A 27,401-nucleotide genomic window follows, 5' to 3' on the forward strand; every position below is an offset into this window, starting at 1 on the left:
GCATATAAACCATGAACAATTTAATTATAGCTGTATTTATAAAATGCTTACTAATGACTATTAATTTTGGGAGATGGCTATATAAAGCAGCAACAGTTGATGTTGAGGCCTAAGATATTTCTTAAGCTGTAATGATGAAAAAACAACAACAACACAAAATTGCTTTTTTTTCTGCTGGTGATTAAAGAGATGATTAAGTCTCCCTCCCTCTCTCTCTCTCTCTCTCTCTCTCTCTCTCTCTCTCTGACACCAAGCCCATCCCCTCTCCCACACATTCACACAAACTCAGCACACACACTTAACACACAAACACACACACACACACACACATTACCCACAGTGACAGAGGGACAGAGTGACATCAGATGTATGGTAGTTTTTTAATTTTCTATCATCCATATAGTGTTGTATAGTCATGAAACTATGCATATTTCCTCAGCATGACTTCTATGTGTACATTTTGTTTAAGTGTTTAGAAGCTGCACTTTAAAAAAATAAAAGACATTTACTGGTTACTTTTTTACTGTTATTTCAAAAAATCACCACGACAAAACCATTCAAGCTATCCAAAATTAATTTGCATCTGTTCTGTAAGATAAATTCTTTAAACAGTGGTAAAAGAGGATGTGGTGCTGATCCTTCAAGAGTCACTCAAAACGTGTCTGTCCATAAAGCCTATAAAGAATTATTCTTAATATACAGTTCACAATATTTCAGCTTGTTATTCTAATAAAGTGAGGGTCATTTTATCAGTAAATACATAAAATTCATATTATTTTTCTTTGAAAGATTTCTATAAATGATTTAAATCATACTTGTTTCTACAATAATTATTTAAAAGTAATCCTATACCTCCATCTGGTGGCCATTATTGGTACTAAGAATTGCAAGCTTCATTTATAAGTTATGATAGTTTTAATTTTATGCTGGCTCTTGAAAATGATAAAGCTATTAAACTTACTGTGCTTCCTTCAAATGATAACTTCTACGTATATAAAAAAATATGAAGAGTTTGGAATGAAAAAAATTAAAGATATAGTAAAATAACTATTGTATTTTTTTTATGTTACTTTAATAAATCGCTATGACCACACCATTTAAGCTATCCTAAACCCATTCGCAATTTAACATCTCAGTATATTGGCTTCATGTTAAAAAAAGTTTGGTGTGAACTACTTGTGTCTTCTTGGAGGAGTATGAAATCATTTACAGGCTGATTTTATCATAAATCCACAATAGAATTTCTGAGTTCTGTATCAATCAGTGTTGTTGTTTGTTTATTTTTATTTTTTTATTTTTCATAGGAAGATAACTGACCCTTTACTCTCCTTTTTAACAAATGTGCTTATAAACCAAAAACAAGCTATTTATAGCTGTATTTATAAACTGCTTACTACTGACTATTAATATTGGGACAAGGCTTTATAAAGCATGAACTGACTATTTACTTTTTGAGTTTGAAATTATTATTTGCAGCACAAATAAGGTTTTTTAGGATTTTTAAAAATCCCTAAAACTGTCAGAAAAGGATAAGGCCTATTTCTATGTGAGTGGCTACATTTATTTGTTTTTATAACTATAATGCATAAACTATGAAATTATACAAAATGTATAAAAAAAGTACAACAGTTATTGTTTTCCAATGTTTTTTATTAATTTTTTTTTTTTTTTTTTTTTTGGATTTACATTTAAAAAAATTAGCCTACTGCAATCATTCTAAACAGCTTGAATAAAACCTGTCAATATTTATTATAGACCACTGTAACTGTGTATAATCTAACAAACAAGTTTATTATGAAAATAAAAGTGTGTACACCAGAAAAATTGGACGATAAAGAAATTGCTAACAATAGTATAATAGATCATGTTTTATGTTTTTAGGCGTTTAGATGCAGAAATGGACAAATAAAATGTAAAATAAAATGTAATTGATTTAATTAAATATAGATTAATTCTTGTTAGAGCAAAATAATAAATACATACGTACACACATTAAAAAAGCAGCCAAGATGAATGAGTTTCATTTTTTTTATAGATTCAAATTGAAGACAGAAGCAGCTGGTATATGCGGTCACTTAATATTCAAATCCAGTAGATCCACTTCAGATTTATTTCTCAACAGTTTATGTTCAATTGGCTGTTTTCGTTCATATTCGCCAAGCTATTTTGAAATAATCTTGTCCGTTATGTGTTCGTTCGTACGACGAAAGGCAGAATCCTGCAGCTCGAGAGATACATGTTATTCTGCCAGTGGCGGTGTCAAATAGTCTTTCACACTTAAACGAGTCACAAACACCTGCATTTAGCTCTTGCAGTGTTACAATGGGTTTATTGTGTGCATTTGTGGTAATATTTTATTTAAAAAAGCTCTTAAACAAGAATAAATTCGTTTGTTTTGAGCTCGACACTGTAAGCGCTGATCGGAGCGGTGATTTCAGATAGGCAGCCACAAATATTTAATTTTCACACAAACAGTTCAAAAACATCTGAATTTAGCTCTTGGTGTGTTCTAATTGGTTGATTGTGTGATATCGCTGTAATAATTTATTTTTAAAAGCTTTAAAACAGGAATAAATTCGTTTTTTCTGAGCTCTTTACTCCAGACGCTCGTGATCAGAGCGGTGATTCATCTCTCCTATTTCTCACGTATCTCTGGCCAGAAATTATTTATCCATGAGCCCTGAACCGGTAATAATCAGATATGTTGGTTTAGCTTGTCAGTGTGAATTAAATCTAAGTATGTATTTGTATTTTTAACCGATTTAAAAGTGAAAGTAAAAGTCCGGTAATTGCACCTGTAGGGGCGCTATTTCTCTCAGACAATGGAAGTCTGAAGCACATATACTCAAACAGAGGGACAGAGTGAGATGAGATGTCTGACAGTTTTTTAATTTTCTGTTATCCATACAGTGTTGTAAAGTCGTGAAACTATCCATATTTACTCAGAATGACTTTTTTTCTGTATGAAAAAAGGTTTTGAAGTGTTTGGAATTTAAAAATGCAGGACAATTAATAATTCCATTTTTATTGTCATTTAAAAAAATCACCATGACAAAACCGTTCAAGCTATCCAAAATCCATTGGCAATTTAAGTTGTTTAAAATGTTTTGGCATCATGTAGACAAAGTTTGGTGTGTATAGTGTTACTCTCCTCTGAGCAGTATGCATTAATTCACAGCTAAATGTAAAAAAAAAATCCACATTCAAATCAAAATAGCTGACTTCCTGTTGATCGTAGCTGATGACTGTGAATTAGAAAGTTGTCCGTGTTGATAAGAACAATTTTTGTACCGAGTTTGGTGTCTGTAGCTAAAACTAACCCCCCCACTTTTGACAAAAGGTGGCGCTATAGAGTGCCTCTTCCACGCCCTTTTAAAAGCTTTTTCCATTTTCTAGCTATCAAGAATACTGATATGTGTTTTGAGTTTCATGTAAATCTGAGGTTGTTATCTGCCTCAAAATCACCATAACAGAATATTCAAGTTTGACACGTTGCCATGGCAACAATATATAAGATATCAATATCCCCACAACAGATTTACATCGGCCATGTTTTGTCATTATTCTGATGAAGTTTGAAGCAAATCGAGTAAAAATAAGATGCTGAATTCAAAGCATTTTGAAAATGACTCACTTCCTGCTGCCAGTTGGTGGCGCTATAACGTTGACTCTTAATAATCACATATATACGATCGGTATCATACATCGAACAAACCGATGAAGTTTGATCAAACTCAGGCAATGTATGTGGATGTTATTAGGCATTTCCTGTTTCTCACTTTTTGCCCTAATTTCAACGCCTCGCCACGGGCAAACCGTTCGAGATATAAAAAATCCCCTCGCAATTTTTTATCCCCAATGTCTTGAGATCATGTTCACCGAGTTTGGTGGCAATCATGTAAAAAACCTATGACAAGTATATCAAATTCCAGAACATGCTTTTTTTAAACAGCCATGAATAGCTGACTTCCTGTTGGGCGGAGCCTTTGACATAGAGCGCGAAAGTTGTTCAGCTCAATGAGATCTACAAGTGTACTGAGTTTCATATAAATATATGCAAGTGTGTGTGAGCTATGGTTCAAGATTTCTGACTGTGTTCCAGGGGGCGCTGTAGAGCCCCTGTGCCACGCCCGGGTCCCAGTCTCTGTGGCGTCCTGATGGCCGCAGATTCCAATGTGTGTGCCAATTTTCAAGAGTTTTTGAGCATGTTAAGGCCCCCAAAAACCCCCGGAAGGTTTAATAAAAAATAAAAAAAATAATAATAAATATAGCTGCAAGCAGCGATGTCGGGCTCAAGCCATCAGTGCAACGCCACCCCGGTGGCATCAGGATAACTGTGCCCAGCGGGCATAAGCATTTACAGTAACCCTCTGACAATCAGTTTTAAGGGATGCGGCAGTTAAAGGGTTAATCCGACCAATCTAGACTTTGAAATCACATACACAGAACAATATATATAACTTTAGTAACACTTTATTTTAATATTTATAAAAAATGTATAAGGTGTGCATTGTAGCTGACACCTATATGAACACATTACAATTGCTTTGTGACTGCAAGTCTTTCTTCTCAAATGCTATTGAGCTTCAAATTTGCATTTGAGCCCATGTGAAAAAGTTGCATAATTTACATATGACTTACAGTTTGTTGTAATAAATATCAAACATTCAATTTAATTGTGCATTATAGCTGTCACCTAGATGAACAATTACAGTTGTTTTTATGACTGTAAGTCATTCTCTTCAAATGCTACTGACGTTAGAAAAGTGTATAACAATATCACATGTAACTTTAGAGACCTTCCCTAAATTTGAGACTCTAGAAAGTCCAATGTCAAGACAACTTTATGCCTGTTTTATTTTCTTTAGTTTTCTTTTCTCTGTGCCGGATTGCTGATGTCCTATACCCAGGCATAGATGTCCATCCATCAATTACGAACATTCAGCCGCAAACATGAGGTGTGAGCGGTCGCGAGCGCGGATGGGAGAATGACGCATGTTTTTTTTTTTTTTTTTTTTTTTTTGAGCAACTGGGATGGTGCCCCCTCTGGGAGTTGGTGCCCTACGAAGACTGCATACTATGTTATACTGCATAATGTTAACAAATTAGACATTATTTTACAGTGTTACCAAATCCTTAAATAATGTATTAGTGTTTTGTAATGATTTTAATGACCTATAAGCATTTGTGAAATAGTTTTGCTTGCATTACAGCTTTATCTGTCAGTTGAAGAGTTTTACTGTTACATCCATGAGATTAATAAATGTCATGTCACGTCACAGGTTGTCATAGGTCAGTATCAAATGAGTTTGAAATTATTATTTGCAGCACAAATTAGGGTTCTTAGGATGTTTTTAAATCCCTAAAACTGTCAGAAAAGGATAAGGCCTAAGAGATTTCTTAACCTGTAATGAAAGGAAAAAACACCACCATTAGCAACAACAAAAACAATAACAATTTAAAATACAGATTTTTTTTTTCCTGATTATTAAAGGGATGATTAGGTCTCTCTGTCTCTCTCTCTGCCAGACAGCCCCTCCCTACAGTCCACACACACTGTCACAGTCACCAACCCCCTCACACTCCCCCTCCCTCTCCCCCTCCCTTCCCTCACACAGACAGGGTGGCCAGAGTGAGATCATGTCAGTTGAGAAGTCTGACAGTTTTTTAATTTTCTTTTATCCATACAGTGTTGTAAAGTCGTGAAACTATGCATATTTCCTCAAAATGATTTGATCTTTGTATAAAAAAATGCTTTGAAGTGTTTGGAAGCTGCAATTTAAACATACAAGGCAATTAATGTTTCCCTTTTTACTGTCATTTCAAAAATTCACCACGACAAAACCGTTCAAGCTAACCAAAATCCGTTCGCAATTTAAGTTCCTCAATGGTTTTTCTTCATGTAGACAAAGTTTGGTGTGTATAGTGTACTTCCCCTGTGAGGAGTATGCATTAAATCAGAGCTCAATTTAAATATTCAAATCAAAATAGCCGACTTCCTGTTGGTCGTAGCTGATGACTGTGAATTAGAAAGTTGTCCGTCTTGAAAAGAACAATTTATGTACCAAGTTTGGTGTCTGTAGCTAAAACTAACCCCCCCACTTTTGACAAAAGGTGGCGCTATAGAGTGCCTCCTTCACGCCCTTTTAAAAGCTTTTGCCATTGTCTAGCTATCACTAATACTGATATGTGTTTTGAGTTTTATGTAAATCTGAGCTTGTTGTCTGCCTCAAACTCACCATAACAGAACATTCAAGTTTGACACGTTGCCATGGCAACACTATATCAGATATCAATATCCCCACAACAGATTTACATCGGCCGTGTTTTGTCATTATTCTGATGAAGTTTTAAGTAAATAGAGTAAAAATAAGATGCTGAATTCAAAGCATTTGGAAAATGGCACACTTCCTGCTGCCAGTTGGTGGCGCTATAATGTTGACTCTTAATAGTCACATATATACGATCAGTATCATACAACGAACAAACCAATGAAGTTTGATCAAATTCAGGAAATGTATGTGGATGTTATTAGACATTTCCTGTTTCTCATATCTCGCCATAATTTCAACGCCTCGCCACGGGCAAACCGTTCGAGATATCAAAAATCCCCTCGCAATTTTCCATCCCCAATGTCTTGAGATCATGTTGACCGAGTTTGGTGGCAATCAAGTAAAAGACCTATGACAAGTATATCAAATTCCAGAGCATGCTTTTTATAAACAGCCCTAAATAGCTGACTTCCTGTTGGGCGGAGCCTATGACATAGAGTGCGAAAGTTGCTCGGCTCAATGAGATCTATAAGTGTACTGAGTTTCATATAAATACATGAAAGTGTGTGTGAGCTATGGTTCAAGATTTCTGACTGTGTTCCAGGGGGCGCTGTAGAGTCCCTGTGCCACGCCCGGGGCCCAGTCTCTGTGGCGTCCTGATGGCCGCAGATTCCAATGTGTGTGCCAATTTTCAAGAGTTTTTGAGCATGTTAAGGCCTCCAAAAACCCCCGGAAGGTTTAATAAAAAATAAAAAAAATAATAATAAATATAGCTGCAAGCAGCGATGGCGGGCTCAAGCCACCAATGCCATCACCACCCCGGTGGCATCAGGTAAACTGTGCCCAGCGGGCACATGCATTCACAATATCCCTCTGGCAGTGAGGTTTTAAAGGATAGAGGGGAGCGTAGAGGGGAGCGTGCATTTGCAGTGGCTGGGCCACGACTCTGGAATACCCTGCCTTTAGAGATCAGACTGGCCCCTTCCTTGTCTATTTTTAAATCTTTGCTAAAAACTTTTTTATTTTCCTTAGTGTACTGACTACTGTGTTATGCTACATTTTGAAATGGGTGGTTTTAAATTTTTTGTCTGGTCTATTTTTATGTATGTGTAATATTCTTGCTCTTATGTTAAAGCACTTTGGTCAGCCAGGAGGCTGTTGTAAATGCGCTATACAAATAAATTGAACTTGAACTTGAACTTGAACTTGATATGGCAGTTAAAGGGTTAATCCGAATCATCTAGACTTTAAAATCACATTCACAGAACAATATATATATATATATATATATATATATATATATGGGTCAGTGACATATGTACCATAAAAAAGTGTTTTTTCAAAAATTTCAAATAACAGGCATAAAAATGGTTGACTTTTGTTCTACTAACTCTCATCTTTATAGAAACATATGTTGTTTCAAAATTTTCAATTGGAATCAGAATTTATGTGACAATATGTTGTATTAGTGCTTACAATCGTCATATGGTGTGACATGAAAATAATTGTATATAAACTGAAAATGGATTATATCTTTCTTAAGTTACTCACTTTATCAAAGTCATTTATCATAACTAAACTGTGATCCATTATAGTTTTGTGAAAATTAATTAAATTTGTGTATTATTTTTTAAAACATTGCTCAATGTGAGACTTATGCCGTCGGTCTTTCAACATATTTTCTATTTATTGTGACAAACCTTGCTAGAAAATTATAAAAATATTTGTGACTCTTGCTGATACTATTTTCTATGTATTCCATGAACATTTTCAAGTTTTATCATTAATAAAGGTATGTTATTTTCACAATTTGGAATGTCACACCAAATGATATAGTGTCACACCATATGATAATGTCGCCATGTGTCAATGCAAACCATGTATTATCCTATTTATTGGTGAGTACTGATCACTCATATGGCAGGAAATATTTAACCACTCTTAAATGCTGCAAGGCAATATTCAAATTTTATTGATTTATTTTATATTTAACAATAAAACAAACATTGTTTTAATATTGTATGAACCATATGAACATATGTTTGTGTATCAAATTTCATTTAAATTCAAAACTGGTCTGCAATATGTATTAAAATAAGTAAAACAACCAATTTTTTTAATATCATATGAACCGTGAACATACAACGTAGCTGAGTGGATCCACAAATAAATCAGTTCATCTAGACTCCATTGTACATAAGCCAGTCATAAGCCAGTCAAATTTGGAGAGAGTAGTGAAAGTGAAAGTGAAGTGACATTCAGCCAAGTATGGTGACCCATACTCAGAATTTGTGCTCTGCATTTAACCCATCCGAAATGCACACACACAGAGCAGTGAACACACACACACACACACACACACTGTGAGCACACACCCGGAGCAGTGGGCAGCCATTTATGCTGCGGTGCATGGGGAGCAGTTGTGGGTTCGATGCCTTGCTCAAGGACACCTAAGTCGTGGTATTGAAGGTGGAGAGAGAGCTGTTCATGCACTCCCCCCACCCACAATTCCTGCCGGCCCGAGACTAAAACTCACAACCCTTCGATTGGGAGTCCAACCCTCTAACCATTAGGCCACGTAGCAAACCTCTCCCTGTATCTCTTTGTCCTGTCTGCACTTGTCATCATTATCTGCCTCAAGTTGACAAAAAAAAAAAAAGGAAATGAATGGTTTGAGATGAAGACAACATTGTTTAGACTTAAACAGCATTCTAAGGTTTCTGTGAAGGGATCTGCTGTGTCTGTCTGATGAACTAGAAATCTGTATCACCGAATAAAACTAAACTAAACTAAACTAAACACAATCGATGGTGGATAATTACAGCTTTTATGTGATGATTGACCCAAATAAATGTTTAAAAGGACAAAACATACATTGGACTTTGTTATTTATTGTTATATATGCAGGGAATTACAATTCATATCATATGGTGTGACAATCAAATCATATGGCGTGACAGGCAGACATGTCACACCATATGATGTTTTCTGCACTTAGCACAACCTTGAGTCTTGTAGCTGCACATTAGCATACTAACAACATGCTAGCTATAACAAAGCAGCATAGATTTACATATAATTATGACAAAATAATAACATTTCTTTTGCATTTTTATAAAAAAATTTGTCACACCAAAAGACATCCGGAAGTGGGACTTTTGTCAGAGTGCCAACAAGATCTGATTTATTGTAAAAATAAAAATGATGACTCACCTCAGGTTGAACAGTAGAAATACACTGCTAGTTCTGTACAACATTGCTGAAGAAGGTCCTCTCCTTCCCAAGGGTGTCAAAACAGTTGTCCGTTCAAATATCCCAAAATAGTGTCACACCATATGAATTTGATTTGTGTGACAAAATCTTTTTGATTAGAACTGACTCAAAACATTATGCTTGGACTTTGAAAAGAGTAGGCTCACAAATAGACATCTGTATTATTTGTCTGTATTTTTTTTGAGAATTTTTGCATTTTTTTTGTTTTGTTTTATTCAAGTTCTCACTTTGAGAAACAAGTGCCGGACAATCACAGCATATGAGTTTTGTTATGTTTGGTTGAAAATTGTGAAAAAATTAGTAATGAACTGTTTTAATGTTGAATATGTTCACATAAAGCATAATGTTCTGCACAATATTGAGAAGGTTTTTGGCAAATATATTTTGCATTCATACATGTTTGACACTGAAGACAGCAAAACTGCCATGTCACGTCACCCACCCATATATATAACTTTAGTAACACTTTACAATAAGATTTCATTTATAAACATTGTTAACATGAACAATATTTATATAGCATTCATTCATGTCAGTTAATATTCCAAACTTAAACATTAAAACATTGTTTTATTGTGATTTTTTTCCAAGCACATTTTACCAATTCCAAACCATATCAATCTTAATAACTACCATTATTTTTTATTTAATCATGTATGAGTGCTATACAATAGTCCAGGAAAGCTGGAAGAGAAAAACAGGTCAAGAAGAACTGACAAAAGAATTGCAAAAGAATTAGGAATTAATGTGAAGATTAATTTTTAGTCAATTCTGCAAGACAGACTTTCAGGAAAGGAGGTGGAATAAAAATGAGCTCCTAAATCTTAATCCCGGATTCTGGAAGATATATTCCTCAAACCATCAAACAAGAGGAGGTGGTGCTGGTCCTTCACGAGTCAGTCTAATCTGTTCATTAAGCCTATATATAAAGTCTTAATATATAGTATTTCACAATACTTCATGGTATTCTAATTAAATAATTTTTTGGAATCTTAGATCTCTCAGAACCTGACACATTGTAATTCTGAGACTCCAGGAAAGTGGCAGTTCTGTAAAATGTTGGCGCTGGAGACTAAATGCTCACTGATAGTTTCACACCTAATTCACTTAAAACACACACACACAGTGACAGAGGGACAGAGTGACATCAGATGTATGTTTTTTAATTTTCTGTCATCCATATAATGTTGTATAGTCATGAAACTATGCATATTTCCTCAGAATGACTTGTCTTCTATGTGTACATTTTTTTGAAGTGTTTAGAAGCTGCACTTTTTTTTACTGGTTCCTTTTTTACTATTATTTCAAAAAATCACCACGACAAAACCATTCAAGCTATCCAAAATTCATTCACACCTGTTCTGTAAGATTAATTCTTTAAACAGTGGTAAAAGAGGATGTGATGCTGAACCTTCAAGAGTCACTCAAAACGTATCTGTCCATAAAGCCTATTAAGAATTATTCTTAATATACAGTTCACAATACTTCAGCTTGTTATTCTAATTAAGTGAGGGTCATTTTATCAGTAAAATTCCTAAAATACATATTATTTTATTTGAAAGATTTCTATAAATTATTTAAATCATACTCGTTTCTCCAATAATTATTTAAAAGTAATCCTATAGCTCCCTCTGGTGGCCATTATAGGTACTAAGAATTGCAAGCTTGATTTATAAGTTATGATAGTTTTAATTTTATGCTGGCTCTTGAAAATGATAAAGCTATGAAACTTACTGTGCTTCCTTCAAATGAGGACTTCTACTTATATAAAAAATTATGAAGAGTTAGCATGAAAAATTTTAAAGATATAGTAAAATAACTATTGTATTTTTTATGTTACTTTAATAAATCTCTATGGCAACACCATTTAAGCTATCCTAAACCCATTCACAATTTAACATCTCAGTATATTGGCATCATGTTGAAAAAGGAGTATGGAGTAGTATGAGGAGGAGTATGAATTCATTTACAGGCTGATTTTATCATAAATCCACAATAAAATTTCTGAGTTCTGTATCAATCTGTGTTGTTGTTTGTTTATTTTATCTTTTATTTTTCATAGGAAGATAACTTACTCTCCTTTTTAATAAATGTGCTTATAAACCAAGGACAAGCTATTTATAGCTGTATTTATAAACTGCTTACTACTGACTATTGATATTGGGACAAGGCTTTATAAAGCATGAACTGACTATTTACTAATGAGTGCAGTTATTATAAAGTGTTATCAATGCATTTGCTAATGTTAACAAATTAGACATTATTTTACAGTGTTATCAAATCCTTAAATGACTCATAAGCATTTGTGAAAGTTCTGCTTGCATTACAGCTTAGTATTGATCTGTGAGCTGAACAGATTTACTGTTACATCCATGAGATTATGTAAGTTAAAATAAATATCATGTCACAGGATGTCAGAGGTCAGTATCAAATGAGTTTGAAATTATTATTTGCAGCACAAATAAGGTTTTTTTAGGATTTTTAAAAATCCCTAAAACTGTCAGAAAAAGGTTAAGGCCTAAGCTATTTCTATGTGAGTGGCTAAATTTATTTTTGTTTTTATAATTGTAATACACAAACTATGAAATTATACAAAATGTATAAAAAGATAAATAAATAAATACGCACACATTAAAAAAGCAGCCAAGTCGAATGAGTTTCCTTTTTTATATAGATTAAAATTGAAGAGAGAAGCAAGTGGTAAATGTGGTCACTTTAATATTCAAATCCAGTAGATCCAGTTTATGTTCACGTGGCTGTTTTCGTTTATAGTCGCCAAGCTATTATGTGTTTTGAAATAATCTTGTCCCTTATGTGTTCGTTCGTACGACGGCAGAATCCTGCAGCTGGAGAGATATGTTATTCTGCTAGTCGCGCTTTCAAATAGTCTTGCACACTTAAACTGGTCACAAACACCTGCATTTACCTCTTGTTGTGTTACAGTGGGTTTATTGTGTGCATTTGTGGTAATATTTTATTTAAAAAAGCTCTTAAACAAGAATAAATTCGTTTGTTTTGAGCTCGACACTGTACGCGCTGATCGGAGGCGGTGATTTCAGATAGGCAGCCACAAATATTTCATTTTCACACAAACAGTTCAAAAACATCTGAATTTAGCTCTTGGTGTGTTCTAATTGGTTGATTGTGTGATATCGCTGTAATAATTTATTTTTAAAACAGGAATAAATTCGTTTTCTCTGAGCTCTTTACTCCAGACGCTCGTGATCACAGCGGTGATTCATCTCTCCTATTTCTCACGTATCTCTGGCCAGAAATAATTTATCCATGAGCCCTGAACCGGTAATAATCAGATATGTTGGTTTAGCTTGTCAGTGTGAATTAAATCTAAGTATTTATTTGTATTTTTAACCGATTTAAAAGTGAAAGTAAAAGTCCGGTAATTGCACCTGTAGGGGCGCAATTTCTCTCAGACAATGGAAGTCTAAGCACATATACTCAAACAGAGGGACAGAGTGAGATGAGATGTCTGACAGTTTTTTAATTTTCTGTTATCCATACAGTGTTGTAAAGTCATGAAACTATGCATATTTCCTCAGAATGACTTTTTCATCTGTATGAAAAAATTCTTTGACGTGTTTGGAAGCTGCAATTTAAAAATACAATAATGATTCCCTTTGTAAGGTCATTTAAAAAAATCACCACGGCAAAACCATTCAAGCTATCCAAAATCCATTCACAATTTAAGTTCCTATCAGAAATACTGATGTGTGTTCAGAGTTTTGTGAAATTCTAAGTATGTTATTTGCCTCAAAATCACCTGAGAAATATTCCAGTTTGACATGTTGCCACGGCAACAATTTTTTAGATATCAATATCCCCCTTGCAGATTTATATCAGCTGTGTTTTAACATTATTCTGATGAAGTTTGAAGCAAATCGAGTAATAATAAGATGCTGAATTCAAATCATTTTGAAAATGACACACTTCCTTCTGCCAGTTGGTGGCGCTATAACTTTGACTCCTAATAGTCACATATATGCGATCGACATCATACAACGAATAATCTGATGAAGTTTGATTAAAATCAGGAAATGTATGTGGACGGTATTAGACACTTCCTGTTTCTCATTTCTCGCCATAATTTCAACGCCTCGCCACGAGCAAACCGTTCGAGATATCAAAAATCCCCTGGCAATTTTTCATCCCCAGTGTCTTGAGATCATGTTGACCAAGTTTGGCGGCAATCGAGAAAAAAACCTATGACAAGTATTTCAAATTCCAGAGCATGCGCTTTTTACATAACTCTAAATAGCTGACTTCCTGTTGGGTGGAGCCTATGACATGCAATACGAAAGTTGTTCGGCACGATGAGATCTATATGTGTACTGAGTTTCATATGAATATGTGCAAGTATGTGTGAGCTATACATCAACATTTCTGACTGTGTTCCAGGGGGCGCCGTAGAGCCCCTGTGCCACGCCCGGGTCCCAGCTTCTGCAGGCTCCTAAAGGCCACAGATTCCAAAGTGTGCGCAAATTTTCAAGAGTTTTTGAGTATGTTAAGGACCCCAAAAGCCCCCACAACTTTGACGAAAAATTTGAATACTAAACCCTAAATAGCCAACTTCCTGTTGGGCGGAGCCTATGATATGCAATACAAAAGTTGTTTGGATTGATGAGATTTATATGTGTACCGAGTTTCATTCGTCTACGAGCAAGAATGTATGATATATGGCCCTCCATATTCCAGGGGGCGCTGTAGAGCCCCTGTGCCACGCCCGTGTATCAGTCTCTGCCCGGCCCTAATGGCCGCAGGTTCCAATCTGTGTGCCAATTTTCAAGACTTTTTGAGCACGTTAAGGGCCCCAAAAGCCCCCGAGACGTTGGAAAAAAATAATAATAATAATAATAATAATAATAAATATAGCTGCAAGCAGCGATGGCGGGCTCAAGCCACCAATGCCATCGCCACCCCGGTGGCATCAGGTAAACTGTGCCCAGCGGGCACATGCATTCACAATATCCCTCTGGCAGTGAGGTTTTAAAGGATATGGCAGTTAAAGGGTTAATCCGAATCATCTAGACTTTAAAATCACATTCACAGAACAATATATATATGTATATAACTTTAGTAACACTTTACAATAAGATTCCATTTATAAACATTATGTTAACATGAACAATATTTATATAGCATTCATTCACGTCAGTTAATATTCCAAACTTAAACATTAAAACATTGTTTTATTGTGATTTTTTTCCAAGCATATTTTACCAATTCCAAACCATATCAATCTTAATAACTACCATTATTTTTTATTTAATCATTTATGAGTGCTATACAATAGTCCACGAAAGCTGGAAGAGAAAAACAGGTCAAGAAGAACTGACAAAAAGAATTGCAAAATAATTAGGAATTAATGTGAAGATTAATTTTTAGTCAATTCTGCAAGACAGACTTTCAGGAAAGGAGGTGGAATAAAAATGAGCTCCTAAATCTTAATCCTGGATTCTGGAAGATATATTCCTCAAACCATCGAACAAGAGGAGGTGGTGCTGGTCCTTCACGAGTCACTCTAATCTGTTTATTAAGCCTATATATAAAGTCTTAATATATAGTATTTCACAATACTTCATGGTATTCTAATTAAATCATTTTTTGGAATTTTAAGTCTCTCAGAGCCAGACACCGAGTAATTCTGGAGACTCCAGGAAAGTGGCAGTTCTGTAAAATGTTGGCGCTGGAGACTAAATGCTCCCTGATAGTTTCACACCTAATTCACTTAACACACACACACACACACACACATACACACACACACACACACATTACCCACAGTGACAGTGGGACTGAGTGACATCAGATGTATGATAGTTTTTTAATTTTCTATCATCCATATAGTGTTGTATAGTCATGAAACTATTGTAATGAGACCAGTCATTCTGAGGAAATATGCCTCAGAATGACTTGTCTTCTATGTGTACATTTTTTTGAAGTGTTTAGAAGCTGCACTTTAAAAAAATAAAAAGACATTTACTGGTTCCTTTTTTTACTATTATTTCAAAAAATCACCACGACAAAACCATTCAAGCTATCCAAAATTCATTCAAACCTGTTCTGTAAGATTAATTCTTTAAACAGTGGTAAAAGAGGATGTGGTGCTGATCCTTCAAGAGTCACTCAAAACATATCTGTCCATAAAGCCTATAAAGAATTATTCTTAATATACAGTTCACAATACTTCAGCTTGTTATTCTAATTAAGTGAGGGTCATTTTATCAGTAAAATTCCTAAAATACATATTATTTTATTTCGAAAGATTTCTATAAATGATTTAAATCATACTCGTTTCTACAATAATTATTTAAAAGTAATCCTATAGCTCCCTCTGGTGGCCATTATAGGTACTAAGAATTGCAAGCTTGATTTATAAGTTATGATAGTTTTAATTTTATGCTGGCTCTTGAAAATGATAAAGCTATGAAACTTACTGTGCTTCCTTCAAATGAGGACTTTTACTTATATAAAAAAATTATGAAGAGTTAGAATGAAAATTTTTAAAGATATAGTAAAATAACTATTGTTTTTTTTTATGTTACTTTAATAAATCTCTATGGCAACACCATTTAAGCTATCCTTAACCCATTCACAATTTAACATCTCAGTATATTGGCATCATGTTGAAAAAGGAGTATGGAGTAGTATGAGGAGGAGTATGAATTCATTTACAGGCTGATTTTATCATAAATCCACAATAACATTTCTGAGTTCTGTATCAATCAGTGTTGTTGTTTGTTTATTTTTATCTTTTATTTTTCATAGGAAGATAACTGACCCTTTACTCTCCTTTTTAATAAATGTGCTTATAAACCAAGGACAAGCTATTTATAGCTGTATTTATGAACTGCTTACTCCTGACTATTAATATTGGGACAAGGCTTTATAAAGCATGAACTGACTATTTACTAATGAGTGCAGTTATTATAAAGTGTTATCAATGCATTTGCTAATGTTAACAAATTAGACATTATTTTACAGTGTTATCAAATCCTTAAATGACTCATAAGCATTTGTGAAAGTTCTGCTTGCATTACAGCTTAGTATTGATCTGTGAGCTGAACAGATTTACTGTTACATCCATGAGATTATGTAAATTCAAATAAATATAATGTCACAGGATGTCATAGGTCAGTATCAAATGAGTTTGAAATTATTATTTGCAGCACAAATAAGGTTTTTTTTAGGATTTTTAAAAATCCCTAAAACTGTCAGAAAAAGGATAAGGCCTAAGCTATTTCTATGTGAGTGGCTAAATTTATTTTTGTTTTTATAATTGTAATACACAAACTATGAAATTATACAAAATGTATAAAAAGGTAAATAAATAAGTACGCACACATTAAAAAAAGCAGCCAAGTCGAATGAGTTTCCTTTTTTATATATATAGATTAAAATTGAAGACAGAAGCAAGTGGTAAATGTGGTCACTTTAATATTCAAATCCAGTACGTTCGTACAACGAAAGGCAGAAACCTGCAGCTCAAGAGATATGTTATTCTGCCAGTCGCACTTTCAAATAGTCTTGCACACTTAAACTGGTTACAAACACCTGCAGTTAGCTCTTGTTGTGTTATAATTGGTGTATTGTGTGCATCGGTGGCAATATTTTATTTAAAAAAGCTCTTAAACAAGAATAAATTCGTTTGTTTTCAGCTCGTAACACTACGCGCTGATCGGAGCGGTGATTTCAGATAGGCAGCCGCAAATATTTCATTTTCACACAAACAGTTCAAAAACATCTGAATTTAGCTCTTGGTGTGTTTTAATTGGTGAATTGTGTGATATCGCTGCAATATTTTATTTGTAAAAGCTATAAAACAAGAATAAACTCGTTTTTTCTGAGCTCGTCATTCCACACGCTCATGCTCAGAGCAGTGATTCATCTCTTGTGTTTCTCACGTATCACTGACCACACATCAATTATTAATGAGCCCTGACCCGGTAATAATCAGATATGTTGGTTTAGCTTGTCAGTGTGAATTAAATCTAAGTATTTATTTGTATTTTAACCAATTTAAAAGAGAAACTAAAACTCCGGTAATTGCACCTGTAGGGGCGCAATTTCTCTCAGACAATGGAAGTCTAAGCACATACACTCAAACAGAGGGACAGAAGTGAGATGAGATGTCTGAGAGTTTTTTAATTTTCTGTTATCCATACAGTGTTGTAAAGTCATGAAACTATCCATATTTACTCAGAATGACTTTTTGTCTGTATGAAAAAAGGTTTTGAAGTGTTTGGAATTTAAAAATGCAGGAAAATTAATAATTCCATTTTTAATGTCATTTAAAAAAAATCACCACGACAAAACCGTTCAAGCTATCCAAAATCTATTGGCAATTTAAGTTGTTTAAAATGTTTTGGCATCATGTAGACAAAGTTTGGTGTGTATAGTGTTACTCTCCTCTGAGCAGTATGCATTAATTCACAGCTAAATGTAAAAAAAAATTCCACATTCAAATCAAAATAGCTGACTTCCTGTTGATCGTAGCTGATGACTGTGAATTAGAAAGTTGTCCGTCTTGATGAGAACAATTTTTGTACCGAGTTTGGTGTCTGTAGCTAAAACTAACCCCCCCACTTTTGACAAAAGGTGGCGCTATAGAGTGCCTCTTCCACGCCCTCTTATGAACTTTTGCCAGTGTTTAGTTATCATAAATACTGATATGTGTTCTGAGTTTGATGAAATTCTAAGCATGTTATATGCCTCAAAATCACCTGAGAAGTATTCCAGTTTAACATGTTGCCACGGCAACAATATTTTTAGATATCAATATCCCCCCAGCAGATTTATATAGGCTGTGTTTTAACATTATTCTGATGAAGTTTGAAGCAAATTGAGTAATAATAAGATGCTGAATTCAAAGCATTTTGAAAATGACACACTTCCTGCTGCCAGTTGGTGGCGCTATAACTTTGACTCCTAATAGTCACATATATGCGATCGACATCATACAAAGAATAATCTGATGAAGTTTGATTAAAATCAGGAAATGTATGTGGATGGTATTAGACACTTCCTGTTTCTCATTTCTCGCCATAATTTCAACACCTCGCCACGAGCAAACCGTTCGAGATATCAAAAATCCCCTGGCAATTTTTCATCCCCAATGTCTTGAGATCATGTTGACCGAGTTTGGTGGCAATCCGCAAAAAAACCTATGACAAGTATTTCAAATTCCAGAGCATGCGCTTTTTACATAACTCTAAATAGCTGACTTCCTGTTGGGCGGAGCCTATGACATGCAATACGAAAGTTGTTCAGCACGATGAGATCTATATGTGTACTGAGTTTCATATGCATATGTGTGATAATGTGTGAGCTATACATCAACATTTCTGACTGTGATCCAGGGGGCGCCGTAGAGCCCCTGTGCCACGCCCGGGTCCCAGCCTCTGCAGGCTCCTAAAGGCCACAGATTCCAAAGTGTGCGCAAATTTTCAAGAGTTTTTGAGTATGTTAAGGACCCCAAAAGCCCCCACAACTTTGACGAAAAATATGAATACTAAACCCTAAATAACCAACTTCCTGTTGGGCGGAGCCTATGACATGCAGTACGAAAGTTGTTTGGTTTGATGAGATCTACATGTGTACCGAGTTTCGTGTGTCTACGTGCAAGTATGTATGATATATGGCCCTCAGTATTCCAGGGGGCGCTGTAGAGCCCCTGTGTCACGCCCGTGTATCTGTCTCTGCCCAGCCCTAATGGCCGCAGGTTCCAAGGTGTGTGCCAATTTTCAAGAGTTTTCGAGCATGTTAAGGACCCCAAAAGCCCCCGTAACGTTGGAAAAAAATAATAATAATAATAAAATATAGCTGCAAGCAGCGATGGCGGGCTCAAGCCACCAATTCCATCGCCACCCCGGTGGCATCAGGTAAAGTGTGCCCAGCGGGCACATGCATTCATAATATCCCTCTGGCAGTGAGGTTTTAAAGGATATGGCAGTTAAAGGGTTAATCCGAATCATCTAGACTTTAAAATTACATTCACAGAACAATATATATATATATATATATATATATATATATATATATATTTATAACTTTAGTAACACTTTACAATAAGATTCCATTTATAAACATTATGTTAACATGAACAATATTTATATAGCATTCATTCATGTCAGTTAATATTCCAAACTTAAACATTAAAACATTGTTTTATTGTGATTTTTTTCCAAGAACATTTTACCAATTCCAAACCATATCAATCTTAATAACTACCATTATTTTTATTTAATCATTTATGAGTGCTATACAATAGTCCAGGAAAGCTGGAAGAGAAAAACACTTTATATTCATGTGTGTAGAATTATTAGGCATGTTTTCTTTTACAGATGGAATGCGCTAAAAAAGAGTTTTAACTCAAACTGTAAAGTCGAAAATTATGAAATACCCATGAGAAATATCAAACACAAATGCAATACAGAAATGGATAAGTTAAGACTTGACCATTGTACAAAAATGCTGACTGGGTCATGAGGTCAGAAAAGAAGAAGAAAAAAACAGGTCAAGAAGAACTGACAAAAAGAATTGCAAAATAATTAGGAATTAATGTGAAGATTAATTTTTAGTCAATTCTGCAAGACAGACTTTCAGGAAAGGAGGTGGAATAAAAATGAGCTCCTAAATCTTAATCCCGGATTCTGGAAGATATATTCCTCAAACCATCGGACAAGAGGAGGTGGTGCTGGTCCTTCACGAGTCACTCCAATCTGTTCATAAAGCCTATATATAAAGCCTTAATATATAGTATTTCACAATACTTCATGGTATTCTAATTAAAATTTTTTTTGGAATCTTAGATCTCTCAGAACCTGACACATTGTAATTCTGAGACTCCAGGAAAGTGGCAGTTCTGTAAAATGTTGGCGCTGGAGACTAAATGCTCCCTGATAGTTTCACACCTAATTCACTTAACACACACACACACACACACACACACACACATTACCCACAGTGACAGTGGGACTGAGTGACATCAGATGTATGATAGTTTTTTAATTTTCTATCATCCATATAGTGTTGTATAGTCATGAAACTATGCATATTTCCTCAGAATGACTTGTCTTCTATGTGTAAATTTTTTTGAAGTGTTTAGAAGCTGCACTTTAAAAAAATAAAAGACATTTACTGGTTACTTTTTTACTGTTATTTCAAAAAATCACCACGACAAAACCATTCAAGCTATCCAAAATTCATTCGCATCTGTTCTGTAAGATAAATTCTTTAAACAGTGGTAAAAGAGGATGTTGTGCTGAACCTTCAAGAGTCACTCAAAACGTATCTGTCCATAAAGCCTATAAAGAATTATTCTTAATATACAGTTCACAATACTTCCGCTTATTCTAATTAAGTGAGGGTCATTTTATCAGTAAAATACATAAAATTCATATTATTTTTCTTTGAAAGATTTCTATAAATGATTTAAATCATACTTGTTTCTACAATAATTATTTAAAAGTAATCCTATAGCTCCATCTGGTGGCCATTATTGGTACTAAGAATTGCAAGCTTCATTTATAAGTTATGATAGTTTTAATTTTATGCTGGCTCTTGAAAATGATAAAGCTTTGAAACTTACTGTGGTTCCTTCAAATGATGACTTCTACGTATATAAAAAATTATGAAGAGTTTGGAATGAAAAAATTTAAAGATATAGTAAAATAACTATTGTATTTTTTTATGTTACTTTAATAAATCGCTATGGCCACACCATTTAAGGTATCCTAAACCCATTCGCAATTTAACATCTTCAGTATATTGGCTTCATGTTAAAAAAAAAAGTTTGGTGTGAACTACTTATGTCTTCTTGGAGGAGAATGAATTCATTTACAGGCTGATTTTATCATAAATCCACAATAGAATTTCTGAGTTCTGTATCAATCTGTGTTGTTGTTTGTTTATTTTTATTTTTTTATTTTTCATAGGAAGATAACTGATCCTTTACTCTCCTTTTTAATAAATGTGCTTATAAACCAAAAACAAGCTATTTATAGCTGTATTTATAAACTGCTTACTACTGACTATTAATATTGGGACAAGGCTTTATAAAGCATGAACTGACTATTTACTTTTTGAGTTTGAAATTATTTATTATTAAAAGGTTTTTTACGATTTTTAAAAATTCCTAAAACTGTAAGAAAAGGATAAGGCTTAAGATTTCTATGTGAGTGGCTAAATTTATTTGTTTTTATAACTATAATGCATAAACTATGAAATTATACAAAATATATAAAAAAGTACAACAGTTATTGTTTTCCAATGTTTTTTAGCCTACTGCAATCATTCTAAACAGCTTGAATAAAACCTGTTAATATTTATTATAGACCACTGTAACTGTGTATAATCTAACAAACAAGTTTATTATGAAAATAAAAGTGTGTACACCAGATAAATTGGACGATAAAGAAATTGCTAACAATAGTATAATAGAGCATGTTTTATGTTTTTAGGCGTTTAGATGCAGAAATGGACAAATCAAATGTAAAATAAAATGTAATTGATTTAATTAAATATAGATTAATTCTTGTTAGAGCAAAATAATAAATAAATAAATACGTACACACATTAAAAACGCAGCCAAAATGAATGAATTACATTTTTTATATAGATTAAAATTGAAGACAGAAGCAGCTGGTATATGCGGTCACAATATTCAAATCCAGTAGATCCACTTCAGATATATTTCTCAACGGTTTATGTTCACGTGGCTGTTTTCGTTTATATTCGGCAAGCTATTTTGAAATAATCTTGTCCGTTATGTGTTCGTTCGTACGACGAAAGGCAGAATCCTGCAGCTCGAGAGATATATGTTATTGTGCCAGTCGCGCTTTCAAATAGTCTTGCACACTTAAACGGGTCACAAACACCTGCATTTAGCTCTTGTAGTGTTACAATGGGTTTATTGTGTGCATTTGTGGTAATATTTTATTTAAAAAAGCTCTTAAACAAGAATAAATTCGTTTGTTTTGAGCTCGACACTGTACGCGCTGATCGGAGGCGTGATTTCAGATAGGCAGCTGCAAATATTTCATTTTCACACAAACAGTTCAAAAACATCTGAATTTAGCTCTTGGTGTGTTCTAATTGGTGAATTGTGTGATATCGCTGCAATACTTTATTTTTAATAGCTATAAAACAAGAATAAACTCGTTTTTTCTGAGCTCATCATTCCAGATGCTCCTGCTCAGAGCGGTGATTCATCTCTCGTGTTTCTCACGTATCACTGACCACACATCAATTATTAATGAGCCCTGACCCGGTAATAATCATATATGTTGGTTTAGCTTGTCAGTGTGAATTAAATCCAAGTATTTATTTGTATTTTAACCGATTTAAAAGAGAAACTAAATCTCCGGTAATTGCACCTGTAGGGGCGCAATTTCTCTCAGACAATGGAAGTCTGAAGCACATATACTCAAACAGAGGGACAGAGTGATATGAGATGTCTGACAGTTTTTTAATTTTCTATTATCCATACAGTGTTGTAAAGTCGTGAAACTATCCATATTTACTCAGAATGACTTTTTGTCTGTATGAAAAAAGGTTTTGAAGTGTTTGGAATTTAAAAATGCAGGAAAATTAATAATTCCAGTTTTACTGTCATTAAAAAAAATCACCACGACAAAACCGTTCAAGCTATCCAAAATCCATTGGCAATTTAAGTTGTTTAAAATGTTTTGGCATCATGTAGACAAAGTTTGGTGTGTATAGTGTTACTCTCCTCTGAGCAGTATGCATTAATTCACAACTAAATGTAAAAAAAAATCCACAATCAAATCAAAATAGCTGACTTCCTGTTGATCGTAGCTGATGACTGTGAATTAGAAAGTTGTCCGTCTTGATAAGAACAATTTTTTTACCGAGTTTGGTGTCTGTAGCTAAAACTAACCCCCCCACTTTTGACAAAAGGTGGCGCTATAGAGTGCCTCTTCCACGCCCTCTTATGAACTTTTGCCAGTGTCTAGTTATCATAAATACTGATATGTGTTCTGAGTTTGATGAAATTCTAAGCATGTTATATGCCTCAAAATCACCTGAGAAGTATTCCAGTTTGACATGTTGCCACGCCAACAATTTTTTAGATATCAATATCCCCCTTGCAGATTTATATCGGCTGTGTTTTAACATTATTCTGATGAAGTTTGAAGCAAATCGAGTAATAATAAGATGCTGAATTCAAAGCATTTTGAAAATGACACACTTCCTTCTGCCAGTTGGTGGCGCTATAACTTTGACTCCAAATAGTCACATATATGCGATCGACATCATACAACGAATAATCTGATGAAGTTTGATTAAAATCAGGAAATGTATGTGGACGGTATTAGACACTTCCTGTTTCTCATTTCTCGCCATAATTTCAACGCCTCGCCACGAGCAAACCGTTCGAGATATCAAAAATCCCCTGGCAATTTTTCATCCCCAGTGTCTTGAGATCATGTTGACCGAGTTTGGCGGCAATCGAGAAAAAAACCTATGACAAGTATTTCAAATTCCAGAGCATGCGCTTTTTACATAACTCTAAATAGCTGACTTCCTGATGGGCGGAGCCTATGACATGCAATACGAAAGTTGTTTGGCACGTTGAGATCTATATGTGTACTGAGTTTCATATGAATATGTGCAAGTATGTGTGAGCTATACATCAACATTTCTGACTGTGTTCCAGGGGGCGCCGTAGAGCCCCTGTGCCACGCCCGGGTCCCAGCTTCTGCAGGCTCCTACAGGCCACAGATTCCAAAGTGTGTGCAAATTTTCAAGAGTTTTTGAGTATGTTAAGGACCCCAAAAGCCCCCACAACTTTGACGAAAAATATGACTACTAAACCCAAAATAGCCAACTTCCTGTTGGGCGGAGCCTATGACATGCAGTACGAAAGTTGTTTGGTTTGATGAGATCTACATGTGTACCGAGTTTCGTGTGTCTACGTGCAAGTATGTATGATATATGGCCCTCAGTATTCCAGGGGGCGCTGTAGAGCCCCTGTGCCACGCCCGTGTATCAGTCTCTGCCCGGCCCTAATGGCCACAGGTTCCAATGTGTGTGCCAATTTTCAAGACTTTTTAAGCATGTTAAGGACCCCAAAAGCCCCCGAAACCTTGGAAAAAAATTAGAAGAATAAATAATAATAATAATAACAAATAATCCTAAGGAAAACAATAGGGCTCTCGCCCTCCAGGCTTGAGCCCTAAAAATAATCCTAAGGAAAACAATAGGGCTCTCGCCCTCCAGGCTTGAGCCCTAATAATAAAAAATAATCCTAAGGAAAACAATAGGCCTCTCGCCCTTTGGGCTTGAGCCCTAATAAGAAGAAGAATAATCCTTAGAAGAACAATAGGGCTCTTCGCCCCTTCGGGCTTGAGCCCTAATAATAATAAGAAAAAGAATAATCCTTAGGGGAACAATAGGGCTCTTCGCCCCTTCGGGCTTGAGCCCTAATAAGAAAAAGAATAATCCTTAGGGGAACAATAGGGCTCTTCGCCCCTTCGGGCTTGAGCCCTAATAAAAAACAAAGCAGATACAAGAGGGTCCTCGCACCTCGGTGCTCGGGCCCTAAATAGTCTGGGCAATCTAGGGCCCCTGCACACGTGGGGCCCCTACCTACGCTGCAGCCTATGCAATTTTGTCCTCAACATTCAGACAGCAGACTCTGTCATGAGGCTCGCAGAGGAATATTGTGTGGGAGCGGTGTGTGTGGCTGAAGATCTACTGAAGACTTCCGTTAGTGTGGGAATGTGTGTGTGTGTGTGTTTGTGTGTTCGAGTGGTAATTCTAGTTTGGATTCTCTGCAACTATTACAAAATATTATGTTGATACTCTGTCAAGCAGGACTGAACTGTTGTCTCAGTAATTAATATAGAGCTGTAAGAAAATAAATTGGTATTATGTTACTAGTCTACTTTTGAACACAACATGCATCATAGAAAGAAATGCCTGTAAAGTCATTCAATTACTGTAGTAGTACTACAGAAGTCAATAACTTGCACCAGTCCATAGAGCCCTGTGAGGTTTTAATAATCTAGTTACACATTAACAAAAATTAAGACTTTTCTTGAACAATTTTTCAAAAAAAAAAATTATAATTCTGATTAATATGCTGTGCCTGCCCTTACGAAAGGTAAATATATTTACCAATATATTTCTTAAAATATATTGTGATATATTGTAATATATTATTTTCCCTTTTTATTTTCTAATATATTATATATTTGAATACATTCAATAATATATTAATGATACATATATTATATAATATATTGTAAAATATACAAATGATTGCCGCTTTCAATATATTGCAATATATTGGAAAAAATAAATATTAAATTCCATATATAAGAATATATGCCTAATATTATGTAATTATACATCAAATTGGATAGAAAATACATATTCAGGAAAATGATCAGGAAAATGAAATTCAGTGCATTCCTGTATCATGATATGTATCGTGGCCTCTGTATCGTGATACGTATCGTACCGTGACTTTGCTGGTGATAAACAGCTTTAGTGCAGATACTGCGTGATCGGCCCACATTTCAAGCACTGGTCTACATGTAAAAAACTAAGCAACAAAAGAGAGTGCCAATTCAAAACGCATGCATCACAAACATATTTACTGTGTATGATGGAGAACAACTGAGATCCCTTCATCTTAAACGCAGCCAAACCGCCAAAACAGAAACCAAAGTGATTTCTGTTTCTTAAGTGGTGGTTTTAAAATGTTACGACTCTCTCCGGCCTCCACAAACAGCAAACATCCATTAGTATAATGCTAAAAAATGCATGAGTTGTCCCACAAGTAATATTTCCACAGAATTCAGGAGGCTATAATATAGGCCATTTCTATGGCAGTGAAAGTAAAAATAACCCTCTGTGCAGACCAGGGTGAAATACAGAAGAAACTGTTACTACACAAAGTGGTCAAATGATGACCAAATGTTGTGCAGCCAATCAAATAAATTCAATTGTGATGGAAAAGAAGATCTCTGACATTCATTATTCACTTGCTGGGTGAATATTTGATGAACCAGATTAAAGATTAAACTTAAACTTCTTTTTAAATTTTTAAAAGAGACATGGTAGATGTGCCATATAAAGAGACTTTAAAGGAATATTTGGGTTCAGTACAAGTTAAACTTAATCTACAGCAATTTAAGTGAATGCGTGGAGCCAAAGTACTCACCATTTCAATAGTTTAGACATTGGATATAAAATAAAAAATTTGCTAACATGATTTTAGTGTAAAGCCATATCAAATTTTAAGACTTTACCATGAAATAACATTGTTGCCCTATAACGACTATAAGAATACATTATTGAAACAAATTTACAGCTCAAATACTGCATACGTTTTTAGCAGAAGAGTTAATTTAAGTGTTTTATAAAACTACTATTTTACTTCTTGTAAAATGTACTCAAACGTTTTGTTTACAAAAAAGAATTCTTACACTGTATAAGCTTCACATTTCTGCTTCTATATCCTCTAAAAATAAAATTATTTTTGAAAGGTTTTCAGGACAGGATACAAAGAGACTGTCAAATATCTGTTTTGATATTATCTGCTCTGTTATATATCATTATTATTTGGAAAAACGCACAGAACATGTGCTAGAAGGTCTTGTTCTCTGAACACATCTATTTCTTAACAAGAAGCGGGTGAGGGCATGTCACCATCCTATTTGCAGCCTGCAGAGAAATAATTCAAAGGAATCAGAGTGAAGATCTCTTAAATCTTCCCTTTCAGACTCAGACTTCTACACGGAATGAAAAAGGAGAATGTCTCTTTCTGCCTTAAAAGCCATCTGTATGAGACAGTGAAGCACACCTCTG

At 34.7% G+C, this 27,401-nt stretch overlaps 1 protein-coding gene across 1 annotated transcript in view; it reads right to left on the reverse strand.

The window, feature by feature from the left end:
* LOC127946703 (carbohydrate sulfotransferase 8) overlaps positions 1–27,401 on the reverse strand; it is a 91,381-nt gene that overhangs the window by 62,880 nt on the left and 1,100 nt on the right. The gene's annotated exons all lie outside the window — the stretch shown is intronic.

Source organism: Carassius gibelio, chromosome A25, assembly GCF_023724105.1.
Source record: "Carassius gibelio isolate Cgi1373 ecotype wild population from Czech Republic chromosome A25, carGib1.2-hapl.c, whole genome shotgun sequence".
NCBI lineage: Eukaryota > Metazoa > Chordata > Actinopteri > Cypriniformes > Cyprinidae > Carassius > Carassius gibelio.